This window comes from Equus przewalskii, chromosome 7, assembly GCF_037783145.1.
Source record: "Equus przewalskii isolate Varuska chromosome 7, EquPr2, whole genome shotgun sequence".
NCBI lineage: Eukaryota > Metazoa > Chordata > Mammalia > Perissodactyla > Equidae > Equus > Equus przewalskii.
This window is the reverse complement of record NC_091837.1, coordinates 37809669-37825070: the sequence shown is the minus strand read 5'-3', so window position 1 is coordinate 37825070 and position 15402 is coordinate 37809669. Positions and strand designations below refer to the sequence as shown.

The following is a 15402-nucleotide window of genomic DNA, read 5'->3' as shown; positions in this document are numbered from 1 at the left end:
CTGTGAATCTCATCTATTATTTACATGCATACATATATAATATACATATATGTGTATATTTAACTTCCCTTTATGTTAAAAAATTCCTGGATAAACTATTTCTGGATATATCATTGCTTAAAGTATACAAACTTGCATAAAATGATTCAACATTTCCAAGATCCTCAAAACTTACATTACAGCGGAAAATGTATTTCCCCCACTTCCAAAACCTATCCTTATACCTAGGCAGTGCCTGGATGCGTCTTAGTTCTTGCAGATGCCTCTGGAAATTAACAAAGCGACTCATTTCTGAGATGGTGCCACTACTAGTGGGGTCCAGATGAGTTTAGATTCTGAAAACTGATTCTGTACAAAACGTGTATTCACATTGGAGACTCGAGGTAAAGATTTTTCTGTGTTTTCTGTCTCCTGACCCTTTCATGCTTTTAGCAATCTTTTGAATAGGTGGTTATAGAATTAGAAACCTTAGAATAAAAATAAACAAAAAACTCCACTAGAGTTTTCTGGTATTTTATATTTCTCTCCTCTCCTGATTTATCCAGTTTCTGTAGTGCTTGCTGATTCTTATGTAGTTCAACTTAACCGATGAGAAGGATATTAGTTTAAGACACGATATTCATTTGGGGGATACAGTTTTCTTTTTGTCATTGGCATCCTCAATATCATCACAGTTCAAAAGCTTTCATGGTCATGTTTACACCATACAGTGTGTTGAATAGTTTTAGATAAACAATCTTGCCCTAAAAAGACAACTTAAAGAAAATTGAAATATAGAATCAAAGACTCTTAGAAATGACCTCCCAAGCCTTTCTATGAATCCCTTCTCCAATGCTGGGACAGGCGGACGCCCAGCTCCTGTAGGAACACTTCAGAGGAATTAAATGATTCTCTTATGAGGCAGCCCATTCCCCACTGGGTCAGCTCTACTTAATAAAAGAGCTCTTCCTAATATCATCGAAGTTTTCCTATTTGTAACTTCTACCTAGGGGTTTTAGCTATGCCATCCTGGGTTACTTAGGATAAATATAGTTTTTCTTCCACTGGACAGACCAAATATTTGAAGGCAACAATTATTCACACTCTAAGCCTTTTTTTTTTTTCCAGGTAAACACTGGCGGTTCTTTCAATCTTACCTCACACGGTATGATTCTACTTCTCTCTCCACCCTTGTTACTTCCTCGAGAAAGACATGCACGGTATCCTTACATGCAGTGTGCAGGGAGCAAACACAGAATTGACGCAGCCTAGGAGTCATGGAAATGTCTTCTTGAAGATGCAGGGCATCGTATTTCTCACAGAAGATATCTACCACCCAAACCAGGATACTCTAAGAAACCTTATTTTCATAGTTTGATCAAAAAAGAGAATTCACAAATAAACTCATGTCGATAAGTAACCCTTACACAAAGCTTTTTCGAGGGGGATAGGAATTCTCCTGACTTGGCCTAATTTTACCCTAAGGGCTGGGAGGATGCCTTCCTGGCTGAGGATGAAGGTGCTCTTCTGTTTGTCCTCTCCCCTTTCTCCCAGTTCAGTTCCCTTGTCTCTCTGAGCGCTGTCTGGGGTTGTGGTGGGGAGACAGCCAGCAAGCCAGCGACACAGGGAGCTCTCCCCCGGGTGGGTTCTCGAGTCTGCTCTAGGAACGCTCCTCTCTGGTTCCCTTTCAGTTCACGGGAGGAGCACGGGAGTGTCATGGGTTACCTGTGGCATGTAAGTCATGGGCACCTTTCATAAGCCAAGGAAGGAGCTATCTTTTTTTTTTTTTTGAGGAAGATTAGCCCTGAGCTAACTACTGCCAGTCCTCCTCTTTTTCACTAAGGAAGCCTGGCCCTGAGCTAACATCCATGCCCATCTTCCTCTATTTTATATGTGGGACAGCATGGCTTGCCAAGCGGTGCCATGTCTGTACCAGGGATTCGAACTAGCGAACCCTGGGCCACTGAGAAGTGGAACATGCAAACTTAACCACTGCACCATGGGGCCAGCCCCGGGAGCTGTCTTTGATGGCCTTACTCCTCCCTCCCCCCGGGGTCCCCAGCTGCCCGGCCACCCTGCTCTGTCATGGGTCAGAACCTACCACAGCCCTCCAGGGCCGGAAAGTATCCTGGGAGCCTGAGTTTTCCCACAACCTTTCCTAGCTCTTTGCTTGTGTCTCTTCCCGCCTCTGATCTATGATGGGAGCCAGAAGGTAGAGCAGACTAGCCAAATAAATGGGTCTTTGCTAATATGTTAGCTGGTTAATTTGCTACTTCTCCCATCATGCTAGGACTTGGTGCTTGTCTTCTGACTGGGATCCTGCGTAAGGACTAGCCCTCTAGATGGCTGTGGTATGATACTGTGGGCACAAGGGCCCTTTGAACCTTTCAAATTCTTCCATGGGATGGGCGCCCAGTCTGTCTTTGCGCATGTTAATCCAGCCCCATCCGTTTATAAACTGCCTTTGTTTGCTGCTTTGAACTACCAATTCTGAATTAAGACTTGTGTTGTTGTTCTGAACCCTGGTTTTGGAGCTTTCTTTTCTGGTACTTTTCCTCACAAATATTAGCTGTCACCAGGGACAAGAGGTAGCATGGAGCCACTGGGGTTTCTTTGGGTAATTGGGCAATGGAGCCATTCTCCAAGTTTAAAAAAAAAATACGTTATTTTAAAATCCAGGCACCCATTTATTAACTTCATAACACTATATTCCCCGGCAAAGCATTAAAGCCTTGGTTCTGGAGACCATAAAATGACCTAGGTCCTACGAGGAGGTATGCCACGGCCCCTCGCCGATCCCAACGTGAGCCCGTCTAGTGAGTCTGAGTTGATAACTCACACTATTAGGTGGTCTTAGGGAAAACTGAGTTGTTGGTTAGGCTTTTGAGATCTATTGGGTGAATCTTGCTTCTCTTTGGTTAGTCTCTTTAATGTATTCACATTTCTAACTTTCCCATCTGTAACCTCTGCCGAAGGGTTTTCTGCGGTGCTTTAAGCTGGTGCCACATTCACCAAGTGCCAGGAACAGCCCATCTATATGTCTTGCCTCACCTGAGTCTGGAATCTGACAGAGTCACACTGATTCATGCACCTGCATCAATGGCATGTGTGGCTGGACCACAGGGGTGGGGAGTGGTACATGTGTTGGGTAGGGTGAGTCATGGGGTCGTGGGAAATGGTAAGAACTGACCCCTTCCAGTCATGACAAGGAAAGGGACACAGTCAGGTGCCCTGCATGCTGCCTTCTACAACACTCTAAGGAGCAACAACACGGGTTTTGAAGACACACAGACCCAAGTCCAGCTCTGGCACTGCATATCTGAGTCCATAACCTCTTTAAGCTGGGCCCAGAAATGCAAATGCCTTAAAGGCCACAGAGGTGGTATAAATAGGGCAGAGGGCCAGGTGGGAGGTGGCAAATCAGAAGGTGCGTGCAGAGCATACTGTGGGCCAAGTCAACTCTTGTCATGTGGCTATGCAGACTCTTTGTTGCCATACCGTCAAATTTTTAAAGAAAATTCAGAAATCTAGATTTTTATGTGAACTCTCTTGTTTTTTAAAACCTTAGCCCAAATATTTCAAAAACACTGCTTGTTTAACATGGGCTGCCAAATTTCCCCCATCAGCATTTAAGCTTCAGTTTCCTCAGAAGTAAAATGGGAATAATAGTAATATCTGAGCCTCATAGGGTTGGGTGTGGACTACATAGGTAACATTTGGCAATGACAGCAGGATTTTCTGGCACATGGTAAGCAGTTACTACATCAACTATTAATATTATTGTGGTTGTTGTTATTTGAGTTAATCAAGGTCAGAAGAAACCAACAAAGGTTAATGATTCATTCAGAACAAATCAAGTCTTTCCCTAGTTTGGAACGCAAATATCATTCTGGGGTGTGGGAGGGCTCTGCATTTGTGCTGAGGACCCACTATGTGCTAGTACTAAGGATGAAATAGTGGGCAAGATGAGGTGTTTTTCAAGGGTCTGACTCTAACATGTACTCGTCACTACATAAACTGTGGAGAGAACCAGATGTGTCTGGAGGTGCCATATTTTTATCACGGCCTCTTAGTATGCATCCTTTTGATTAGCTTAATAATACAGCTGGGTGTCTATCTGTATTGTTCAGGCAAATGACACAAAAATGACCTACTTATAGTTATAAAACCTGTCTCCCAGATTATAAGGCAGAAATTTAACAGCTCTTAATAACCGCACCAAATCTCCAAATCTCCTCCCGCCACCTGCCCCCACATGCTTCTGGGCGATTGCTCCATTTTCCCATCACGGTTGGGTGATTACTATTAATTCATAGGCCAGAGACATTGTGGCATGACTATAGAATCAGAGCTGACCAGTGGTGCTTTGAGAAGCTGGGAGATCTGTGCGTTCATCAGCAAGGTTGCTGGCTGTCTGCTACTAACCACCTTCTAAGCTGAGTGTTTTCCTGAAAATCCATTAGTATGAATGTTAGAGTAGAAACTATGATGATTATTAGTTCTAATAAGCAATGAAATGAGACAAAAACATAGAAGTGCTGACTTATCTAGACTGATTTGGAGGACATGACTTGGTGGCTAACATGATAAAATGTTACACGCTCTAATTCGGTGGAGTGTTTGTGTACAATTAGCCTCGGCAGTGCAAACTTTCACATGTATCTGCAGAGCGTGCCTGGATGAGAAGGAGAGGAGGACAATTGCTCATTATTGACAGATAATAAGTTCTACAAAAAGGCTAGTGATGCTATCGGATCCCAAATTTTGGGTTAAGTGTCTGCTGTGAGCCAGGACAACTATTGGACTCCAAACCACCAAGTAATTGACTCAGAAAACCTTTGTTGAGCTAATGCCATGATGGAAATTGTATTGTATTTTATAAGTGTAGCAAATCAACACATTGTACACCTTAAACCTACATAATATTATATATCAATTATATCTTAATTTAAAAAAAAATTCAAAAAAACAAAAACCTTTGTTGAGTAGGAGGAGAGAGGTATGGACTATGCCTTCCTCTTCTTTCCCTGGCCCAGGCGCTCCCCTCAGCCACACACTGGAAGCATAATTAGAGAAGCTTACAAGATTCCAAAATGTCTAGACCACACTCCAGACCAATTAAGTCAGGGTCTTTGGGGGTCAGACACAGTTACGACTAATTTTTCACGCTCTCGAGGTGTGCCATGATGTTTAAGGGCCACCGTCTTAAGCCCCTGGGGAGTTATGCCTGTTGACTTGCTTTGCCAGGGACTTGGAATCTGGGCTGGTTTTACTGGTTTAAGTGGGAAGTGGTTGGTGAGCTGGGGAAACTGTGCTCGGTCAGGGGAGGAGAAGGGAGAACAGCTCAGCTTTATCTACTCACAATGCAAGTGGCGTACAATCAAATTCTTCCTCTATGCCCTGAATGGGACAGAAGTAGGAGACGCTGCTATTCTACAGCTACTTTTCTGCATAACTGGTTATTTTCACTAGAACATTGACATATTCTTTCAACTATAAGCCATTCTCTGGGACTAGGAAATTACTTTGTTATGCACAGCTCGTCTTGATATTGGGCATCCTTTCCTGGCTGGTCCTCCCCATGGTGTTCCACGTCTCTGTCAAAGGTACCACTATCAAATCGTTTACACAGTCCATACTCCTGACCCTCAACCTTAACACTTACATCTCCTTCACTGCACATCCAATCACCAAGTTCTCCATCCCAAAAGCCATCATCCTAGTCTAATCACCCAAAACAGCCTCCTACCTGGTCATGCCTGGAGAAGGTTCTTTAACAGTGCAAATGTATGTCATGTACCCAGCTCTCCTGAGGTTTTAGGGCTTTTAGAATAGAGGTGTTCCCACATATCTGCTGCACTTGGACCCCACCTACCTCAGCTGCTCTCTCTCATGCGCTCATCCCTCTGCCCTCAACATTCAAGCCTTCCTTGTCTTGTTCCCTTTCCTCCAACATGCAATGCTCCTTCCTACCTCAGGGCTCTTCCTCTGAGTCCTTCTTCCCCGCATTCATGTGGCAGATGTAGTAACACTCTCCCAACAGTCCATGGGATTACTCTGTTTCCCAGGCCCTGGCAGTTAGGTTGGGGCCGTGCCACTAGTTCTGGCCCATGTGTCGGGAGGGATGTGACTAGTGTCACTTGGACCTGAAGTCAAGAATCCCTCTCCACACACTCCCTTCTCTTGGCACGGAGACTGAGGCCAACATGGGCAGGCTACAGAACAGAAGCATCCCAGACTGGATCAAGAGCAAGTTTCCCAGAGAATCACCTGGACCTTGAGTGAGTGAGAAATAGATTCTTCTCACATTTATTTTTTCTCACTCCAAGTATTATGTGTTATGTTTCTGGCTGGTGGGCAACCTTCCATGTGTTAGTCAAGGACTCAGGCCCCTTATCCTAGAGGTCCACCCTCCCATTATCCCTCAGAGTCCCTTCCATTAGCAAATGGGGAAGCGGGGGAAGACTGCAGGACAGTGAGCCTTGGGCTGGGCGCACACCACCTCTCTCCTCATCATGTCGACAGAGGTTTTCCCTCAGCCACGGTAGTCTAGCTGTGCATCCCAGAGCCTGAGATGCATTCCACTGCCGTGTGACATGCCCCCAACCCTCCACACTCATGATCACAGGCCCGCACATTTAGACTCCTCTAGGTTCCAGCTACAGAAACATGGATGTGAGGCCTGCCTGTAAGCTCTGTCTGTTGTCTGCGAATCCACAGTGGGCAATTGACCCTTGGAACTGTCCTCAATCTTAGGTGAGTCTTCTCCCAGCTCCCGGCACGTGGCCTATCACAGCACATCCCCACAGGAGGTAAATGTGCAGAATCACAAGAGAGGCAGGAACACAACACCACACATCTTCTTTACTAAGCCCATCTCTCCAGATCAGAATTGTTAAAAGCCTACATACTACATAGACTAGCACTTCCTTTTCAGCAGGACTTACTGCCAATTGTGGTTAGGATCTGGCAATAATTTGATTTGAACAGTCAAATTTCTCCAAAGGAGATCTCAAATTTAAGACTTTAGATTTTCTTGTGTTGAACCAGTTGCATCCTAGGGCAGAATCGTACAACTCTAGGGGCTCCTCCTGCTTTGAAGATGTCCAGTGCCAACAACTTGTATTCGTCCTTGGTATCCCAAATTTATAGGCTTTGGAACCAAGAATTGCTGTTATTAGCTTCATATAACCATTTATAAGTGCCATCAGCTTAGATGCTGAATTCACTTTGTATTATATATTTAACAATTAATTTTAATAAAATGATAGATTCTACTCCCCCCGAACTTTAGGTTCTGAGAGATTTCAGCCAGCATCGCCATACTTTGTGAGAAACCAAACGTTGGTGGAATTACAGAAAGGAGCGTGCATGCTGTGACTGCTGTTGGGGCCCCTATTCAGTTAAAAGGTGTAGTTATAAGCGATAGACTGAGTTTTCAAACAGTGTCAAAAGTGCAGCCTTCCAAGTAAACAGGAGAGTCCCGTGAACATGTTTAAGGATCAGTGGATGTGCACATGAAGCATTTCTCAAAGCACATTCCAAAAGTTTGCACATGCTGGCTTCAAAAGGATGAATCAGTTAGGAGTTGCATTTGGCTGCCAGTAGCAGAAACCCAAGAGGTCAGAGGCTTAAACCAAATTAGGAATTTGTTTCTTCTCATATAATGTCAATCTGAACGTGGTCAGGCTATGCTGATATGAAGCTTCGCAATTTCATTAGAGACCCAAGTTTTTTACAGTTTTCTCTTCTGTTGACATTTGTCCTTGAGTTCTCAAGATGGCCGCTGAAGCACCAGCCACCACATTTCCACTTTAGCAAGGAAGAAAGGGAAGATCAAAGGATGAAAATGATATTAATCATCTGAGTCAGTCTCATGTGTCATTTCCCCTGTGGCCAGAGCTGTGTCAAATTTCCATCCCTACCTGCAAAGGAGGCTGACAATGTAAAGTTTAGCCAGTTGCATGGCACCTCCTCTAAATATTGGGTCCCTGTTGGTATGGAAGGAGGGGAGAAGGAGTTTTGGGTAAGCAAATAGTGATATCTGCCACCAAGACTTCTCAGAATTTTGAATACGCTAATGTCCATTATTCCTTTGCCCACACAGAGGGCTCAATATGCAGCCTGTCTCCAGCTGCTTTAACTCTGCCGTCCTTCTTTTCCAGGGGGCATATCTTAGGATGAGTCTTCTCTGGAACACAACATAGGAAATTCTGCTTCAGTCACAGCTTCTCATTCCAGAGGCGCGTGTAAACCTCTGTGTTCCACACCAGGCATACATAGACTATTCACAATTCAACCAACATTAAAATTTTAGAGAAGAACTCAAGCAACAAAAGTTGGCAGGTCACCTGGCAAGCTAGTTTCTGACACCAGACCCACATTTTTGCGCTTGGATGATTACCCTGATACTCAGCCCACGTTAATCTTGATTGTCCCAAATCTTAAACTCTCCTCCGTGGCTGTGCTGAGCAAGTGTTGATCCAGGGCTGGCCTTGTTCCCAGTGTCCACCCCACTCCTCCCAGTCACAGATGCGGGCTATTTAGGTGGGAGCTTGGAGATGGTGCAGCTGGAATCTGCCGAAGGAGGGGCTCCTTGCTTATTTAAAGCCCCGGGTGAACTCAGCATCCCCCTTGACCTGATTCCTGAAGGGCTTAACCCAGCCCAGTAGTTACTCTTTACTCACACTTCATAAACAAAATGGGCTCCATTTCACTGTTTTGTTGTTGTGAAACGTCACTTTAGAGTGAGCAGATCCCAGCTGCTGTAAACAACCGTAGTTCTACGCAAATGTTGGCATTTGAAAGCTCTCCCCTGGGATGTCGTCAGCTCCGTGTCTGGGTGAGTGGGAAATGCTCCATCACACTTCGGTCCTTGCCCTGGACGGCTTCACCATGAGATGAGAGATTAGGGAGACTGTCCGGCTCCTGAGAGCACTGGCATCTCCCGGCTGGCAGATTCCGTGGTCATGTGGCCGTGCGGCAGCAGTGCTGGTCAGAGGTGATGGGGATGGCTGAAATGTTTAAAATGGGAATTTCATGTTAATGAAACACATTACACAACAGTCTCAACTCAGCACAGTAGCAATTATTATAATTCTGCATAAAAGTGTTTGACATTACATTTGTTGGAAATTACATCGATCTCAAAGGCAGTCTACATTCAAAATATTAACAAGGAAAAAAAGCCTCTTCTAAGGAGTTGCTTGTTTTTACTAAATCCTCTGAAATCTATCACGTTTTAGATAATGTGTTTATCTGAAAACTCTCTTCTGAGACCTGTAATTAGGATTTGGTCTGGACAGACAGATAATAAATAATATAATTATAAGGGTTCAGTAGTTTGGAAATGGAATTTAATTTATTTATTAGTTTCTGCTAGTTAGAATAGGAATGCCAATTCTATTTGCACATAAAGAAGCGCTAACTGCTAAAAGTGGAATCTAAAATTGCATTTTCCTGTGTTTAACAAGCTGAATTACTTCTTAATGTCAACAAAAATGGATGTTTCTCTCAAGCAGAACTGTCTTGAGAGAGGTCCTTGGTACAACAAGCATAGTCACTGTCTGCAGAATATCTCTCAGGAGTGTTTAATACAAACATTTGTTTCTGAGGTCACAATCACTGCAAAACAACGGAAAGTCCAGGTGAAAATTGCGTTAGGTTTCTGTGGCTGCTGCAATAAATTACGACAAACTTGATGGCTTGAAACAACAGATTTAACAGTTCTGGAGCCAGAAGTCCAGAATCAACAGGACTGGGTGGAGATCAAGGTGTGCCAGGGCCAGCTTTCTCTGGACGCTCCAGGAGAGCATCTGCTCCTTGCCCCTTCCAGCTCCTGGCGGCTGCTGGTGGTCCTTGGCTTGTGGACACATCTCTCCAGTCCCTGCCTCCATCTTCACACGGTGTTCTCCTCTATCTGTGTCAAGTTTCTCTGTGCCTCGCAGTGAGGACACTTGTGACTGCACTGAGAGCCCACTGGGGAAATCAAGGGTCATCTCCCTATTTCAAGATCCTCAATTTAATCACATATACAAAATTCTTTTTTGCCATTTAATGTTCCAGAGATCAGGGTGTATCTTTGGGGGGATGTTTTCAGCCTTTTACAAAAAGCAAAGCTGACTATCAGATAAAGTTTGACTAAAGCAAGAGGGAAGGTGAGCCCAGGCGAAATCCAAAGTGTTCGGCGCTCTGGAGCCTTGACATAGGAATCCCTACAGGAGTTCAAACTCAGATCAGAGCAGACCCTCGGATGCTGCTGATCCCCAGAATGGAGGTCTTGCCCCATGCTGGGAGTGAACCCGTCCTTAGAAAGGCTGGTTCTGCTGTGAGGTGTTTAATGACTTTCATTCTGGCGTCTTAGGGAGTTCTGACGCACTGCTCTGGTAGCCCAGAGAGTCAACCCCTGGGTGAAATTTCCCAGGGTCGTTTTATGTTGGATCAAGTATCTTTTTTTTTTTTTAATGAAGGGATTGCTTATAACTTTGCGGAATTGGAGACTTCCTGAAGCCGTTCCATGGTTTGTGAGTATGGATTTGGGCGCCACACTATGTTGCAGTGACCTGAAGGTTGTTGAAACCAAGTTGTTTGCCCAAATATGAATGCCAATATTGAATGGGAAAAAATAAAAATAATTTTCAAGAGATTTAGAAAAAATAAATTAAAAATTCATTAAATTTGTAATTCAGAATAGAAAAAAGAAGTCTATCTCACTGATAAGAAAATGCTAATTCACTTGCAGTACAACGAATACTTTGGTTATAGAAGATAACTTGAGTTCTTTAAGTTATTATTACTTTCTTTTATGATAGCTATATAATCATTAAATGTGGTAAAGACTATTACCTTTTCCCCATTTACTTAATTTGTTATTTTTAAATTTTCCACATCGTATGGTTTAGTTAGTAAACTACTTCATGGCATTAGGGTATGTATTTAATGAAACATTTTCTCCGTGTTTGATAAAAGCTTCAAAAACCTGAAAAGTGTCTATATGAAGGATGAAAAGCATAGGGAAGGGATGATTATGTGCACACAAATCATTATATGATGATGCATTTATGAAAAAAGATGTGCTATTTGGCCTTTTACCTATCTTTCTGAATGTCAAGAAATTGATGTTGTCTGGTTCCCAATCTTCAATTCTATAGCCAGTTGGCATAGCCTTTACTATGCCAGTGACTTAAGCACATTTTGATGACAGAATTGGTTATTCATTACGTAGCAGGAAAAACAGGTCTTCCAATTTATTTGTGACATTGCTCTCCTTTCAGGCACTATCTGTGTGGGGTCTAACAGTAACACCATTCAGGGAACCACTGCGGTCCTTGTATAAGAACCACGGAACTTTAGAGTAGAAGACTCCTAAGAGAATGAGTCTTCCAAATGCCTCATAGATACTGAGAAAACTGAGGGCTGGTTTCCCAAAGCCACACAGCTAATTAGTGGAAGAACCCATTCAACAATTCAGATTTCTTAATAACCCATTCAGGGTCCTCTGTTTTCATCATATCTCATTAGGGTGGAATAATGTTTCTCCATCACTGTATGACGGCACTCTGCTGTATCCAAGATCATTCACGGGACTGTTGCCTAATTTAGATAATATGGAAATGGATTTTTATTGCTCCAGTCAGAAAGATGTTCTTAAGTAATGTCTGTCAGGAAGGCATTGAGCTAAGCCTTTTGAGATCATGAAGAATGGCACAGAGAGGGGCCAACTTGCTGTGAGTAAGTAGCATCGTTTCCAGCTGACACCAAGTAAAGCTGGTGTGTTAGTTGGGACAAGCTGGGATGAAACAGAAATGAGTTTTACTCAACAGTGGCGCAGTGCTGAAGGGTGACAGCATCCAAATTGTTGCTGATTTGTTTGGTCTGGTTGTGAGTTGTTTGAACCTTTCAAGTGTGCTGTCAAAAATTGTGGTATTTGGGAATGTGATGAGAAGACAAGAACACACAGAATTGTTGAGAGAGATAGTTGTAATATGATGACCACTCAGGTACTTCCCAACTCTGAAGTCCATGAATCTGCAGTTTTTAGGGCGATCGTATGGACTATGGGGCAATGTAATTGGAAAAAATTCATTACAATGATTGATTACTTAACTGGCTCTCTGATTCTCTCAATATATCAAAAAACAAAGCTTCATATACTGTGCGTATAATTTCAGTGGATGCTATCAGTGATAGTACCTCCTAATGCTATTCCAATGAACTAGGCTTGGATTACTCTTTCTTTTTTGAATGAATAAGTTAAGGCCCAGAAGTTTAGTCACTTGCAAAATGGTAGAATTGCATAGTAGATTGTACCCCAGACTGGCCTTCTAAGCCGTTACCCACTGCCAGCCTGTACTTGATGAAGTTTCAGGAGAGACTGTTCGCATTGAGTGTACTCATTTCAGATACCCTTAGGCACAAGATACATATCAAAGTCTATATTCACTTGGCAAGAAAGCTTTACTTGTGTTTTTAATTTATCCCCAAACAAAACTGCATTCTGTGTGGAAGCTTCTGCTTTGCTCTTTCTTAGACTGAAAGACTCACAGGTACTGTTTTACTCTCTTTATAGTAACAGTGATGAAACCAAGCCCGAGAAAGTGTTGATCAAAGGTTCAACTGCCCTGGCGGGGCTGCTCTTAAGGGAAGCCCCAAAACCTGAAAAACTCCAGCAGAAGAGATGATCTCAGACCCTAAACGCTGCTGTCAGGATGCTCCTGGATCCTGTGAGGTCAGCTCAAGGAGAGTGACACCACTGAGGAAGAGTTCTCAGGCAGGTCTGATGAGAAAGGGCTCAGGAAGTGGAAATCTGAGGGAGACAGACCTTAAACTTACTCAGGAGCTAGAGCAACGCTGGGTGCAAGCTGCAATCCAGTAAAACAGACGTTTCAGTAGCATGAGTCAGAGTTTCTATAGACCCTCTCCACCTCCAAATCCCTCTCTTGCTTTCTTGACATACCCATACATTACTGGAGCTGATTCTTTTGAGTTAAGGCTTTGTGTCTTTAGAAGATCACCAGAACGGAGGGAGATAGTAGAAGTGAAGGGAAATCAACTCTTTCCAAAGGCCTTCTGTCTACAAATGGTGTGGTTGATGTCTCCTTGAGGTGGACGTCACTTAGACATACGATTGCCTGAGCGGGAGGCAGGCGAGGTCTGGGCCACTGTCCTGCATGTGCCTTGTACAGGAGTGGGAGAAGGAGAGGCTCCTGGCGAGGGCGGTAGAAGCCGGTGCTGACTATTTCATAGATGGGTCTAGGCTATGGTGAGGCACAAAGGCAGCGTGAATAGAGGAAAGGTACTGGCATTCACGTGGAAGCAAACGAGGGGACTTATGCAAGAAATATCACATTTGGGAAGAAGATAAAGACGAAGAAGAGTTATAGGGGAGGAAATTGAAAAAACTTTAAAGAGCATCCTCTGCCTGTGTAATCATTTGCCCTTTCTCATTCTGAATGTTGCATGTTGATGTATTTTCTCTCATGCTCACGGGCCCCCTTTGACCACCTTACACCCTACAATTTGACTTACTGGATTGAATTTCTTTGGGTAAGACATTTTAAACTTTAGGGTTTCTTCCTCTTTGTCTTTGGAAGTCCCCACTAGTCAGAGTAACACAAAAAGGTTGACTTAGTGGCCGACCCGGTGGTGCAGCGTTTAAGTGCGCATGTTCCACATCAGTGGCCTGGGGTTCGAAGGTTCGGATCCCAGGTGCAGACATGGCACTGCTTGTCAAGCCATGCTGTGGCAGGCGTCCCACATATAAAGTAGAGGAAGATGGGCACGGATGTTAGCTCAGGGCCACTCTTCCTCAGCAAAAAGAGGGGGATTGGCAGCAGTTAGCTTAGGACTAATCTTCCTCAAAAAAAAAGAAAAAGAGTTGACTTAAATCATTATTACCTTGCATATTCCCACATATCCTGAGACCTGGCTGAGAGTCTCTGTCATGTACCACAGTGAACCTGGTGCTGGGTAACAGGGTCATGCAGGCGGGCTGTGGTAGGTTCAGACGTTTATGCGGGTTCCAAATTCTGAGGTGGTGGATTCTCTGAGCGAGGATGTGAGAGCTGCTTTGTTGAGATGGTTGGACCTCGAGGGGACTAATCACAGATCTCCCTCAACAACAATCACGTTAACAACTAACTGAAGGAAGAACGGGCTTGTCCTAACGGAGTTCTCAGAGAAAAGGCTCATTTGCCAACACGTTGATTTTATTCTGTCTGAGAGGCTCTTCACTAATTAGCTAAGTGAGTTTGGAAAGTGGATCCAGCTTTCCTCATTTGGAAAATGAGGCTTCTGGCAGAGTTGCCTCCTAAGGTAACTTCTGGCTCTAACCTTATGCTGTTCTAAGAGATCGCAGTGGTTTCATGGGAAATGTTCCCCTCAGCCCTAGCAGACGGTTCCTGAAAAGAAGAACATTAAATGGATCTGGTTTTCAGTTTTAGCTCTTGAACAATCAATGCTTTCATTCTTCCAGTGTTAAAAGAAACTCAAACCATCCCTGTCATAGAATGTTTATGTTTTAGATAAAGTAGTATTTATTGAATTCAGGCTAGGAAAATTCTTAATACCAACAAAGTTTTTAGCATACACTTGTACATACTTTTTAAAAGGCATCCTCTGCCTATGTAGTCATTTGCTCTTTCTCATTCTGAATATTGCATGTTTATATTTTCTCTTGTCAATGCAAATAATCTGTAATCAATCTACAGATCAAAATTGGGGTGACTTTGTTATATGAGCTGGTTTGAGCACTACAGCCCAGGAGAAATTACCTTCACCAAGGAAGGAAGGCGTGTGAGTCCCAGCTCTGCCACCTTCTGTCTATGTGACCATGGCAAGTCATTTAATTTTTGCCAGCTTCAGTTTCCTCTCCTGTAAAATGGTGTTGAATAATTTGGATACCAATTCTGACGAGCAGGGTAATTTTCCGCACCACCAAGCAAGCAGTTCTCTGACACCAGCTGAGTGTTCTACAATTCAACTCAATTCTGACACTGTCTACCTGGAGATAGCATCAGATTCCCTAGGGTAATGGCTCGGTCCCACAAGACTGCCCCCCCCTTCAGAGGCCATTCACAAGTCCAGGTTATCACCTGTGCTTCTGACCAACCAGCTAGAGATTAGAGATTCCCACCACCCCCTCCTTGGGTTTGATTAACTTGCCAGAGTGGATCACAGAACTCAGAGAAACATTTTACTTACTACATTACCAGTTTATTATGCAAGAATATAACTCAGGAACAGCCAGACGAAAGAGATGCAGAGGGCAAGGTTTGTGGGAAGGGACACAGAGCTTCCATGCTTTCTGAGAGCACCACTCTCAAATCTCCACATGTTCACCAAGCCAAAAGCTCTCTAAACCCAGTCTTTCTGGAGTTTTAAAATTTTTTTGAGGAAGTTTGGCCCTGAGCTAACATCTGTTGC

At 43.7% G+C, this 15402-nt stretch overlaps 1 long non-coding RNA gene across 1 annotated transcript; it reads right to left on the bottom strand.

Moving 5' to 3' along the window:
• Window positions 1–6823: 6823 nt before the first annotated feature.
• On the bottom strand, window positions 6824–13948 carry LOC139084798 (uncharacterized). The gene is made up of 3 exons (XR_011542550.1): window positions 13876–13948; window positions 8667–8993; window positions 6824–8170 (listed from the first exon to the last, which is right to left on the bottom strand). It is a non-coding gene; the product is annotated as an uncharacterized lncRNA (long non-coding RNA).
• Window positions 13949–15402: the final 1454 nt, after the last annotated feature.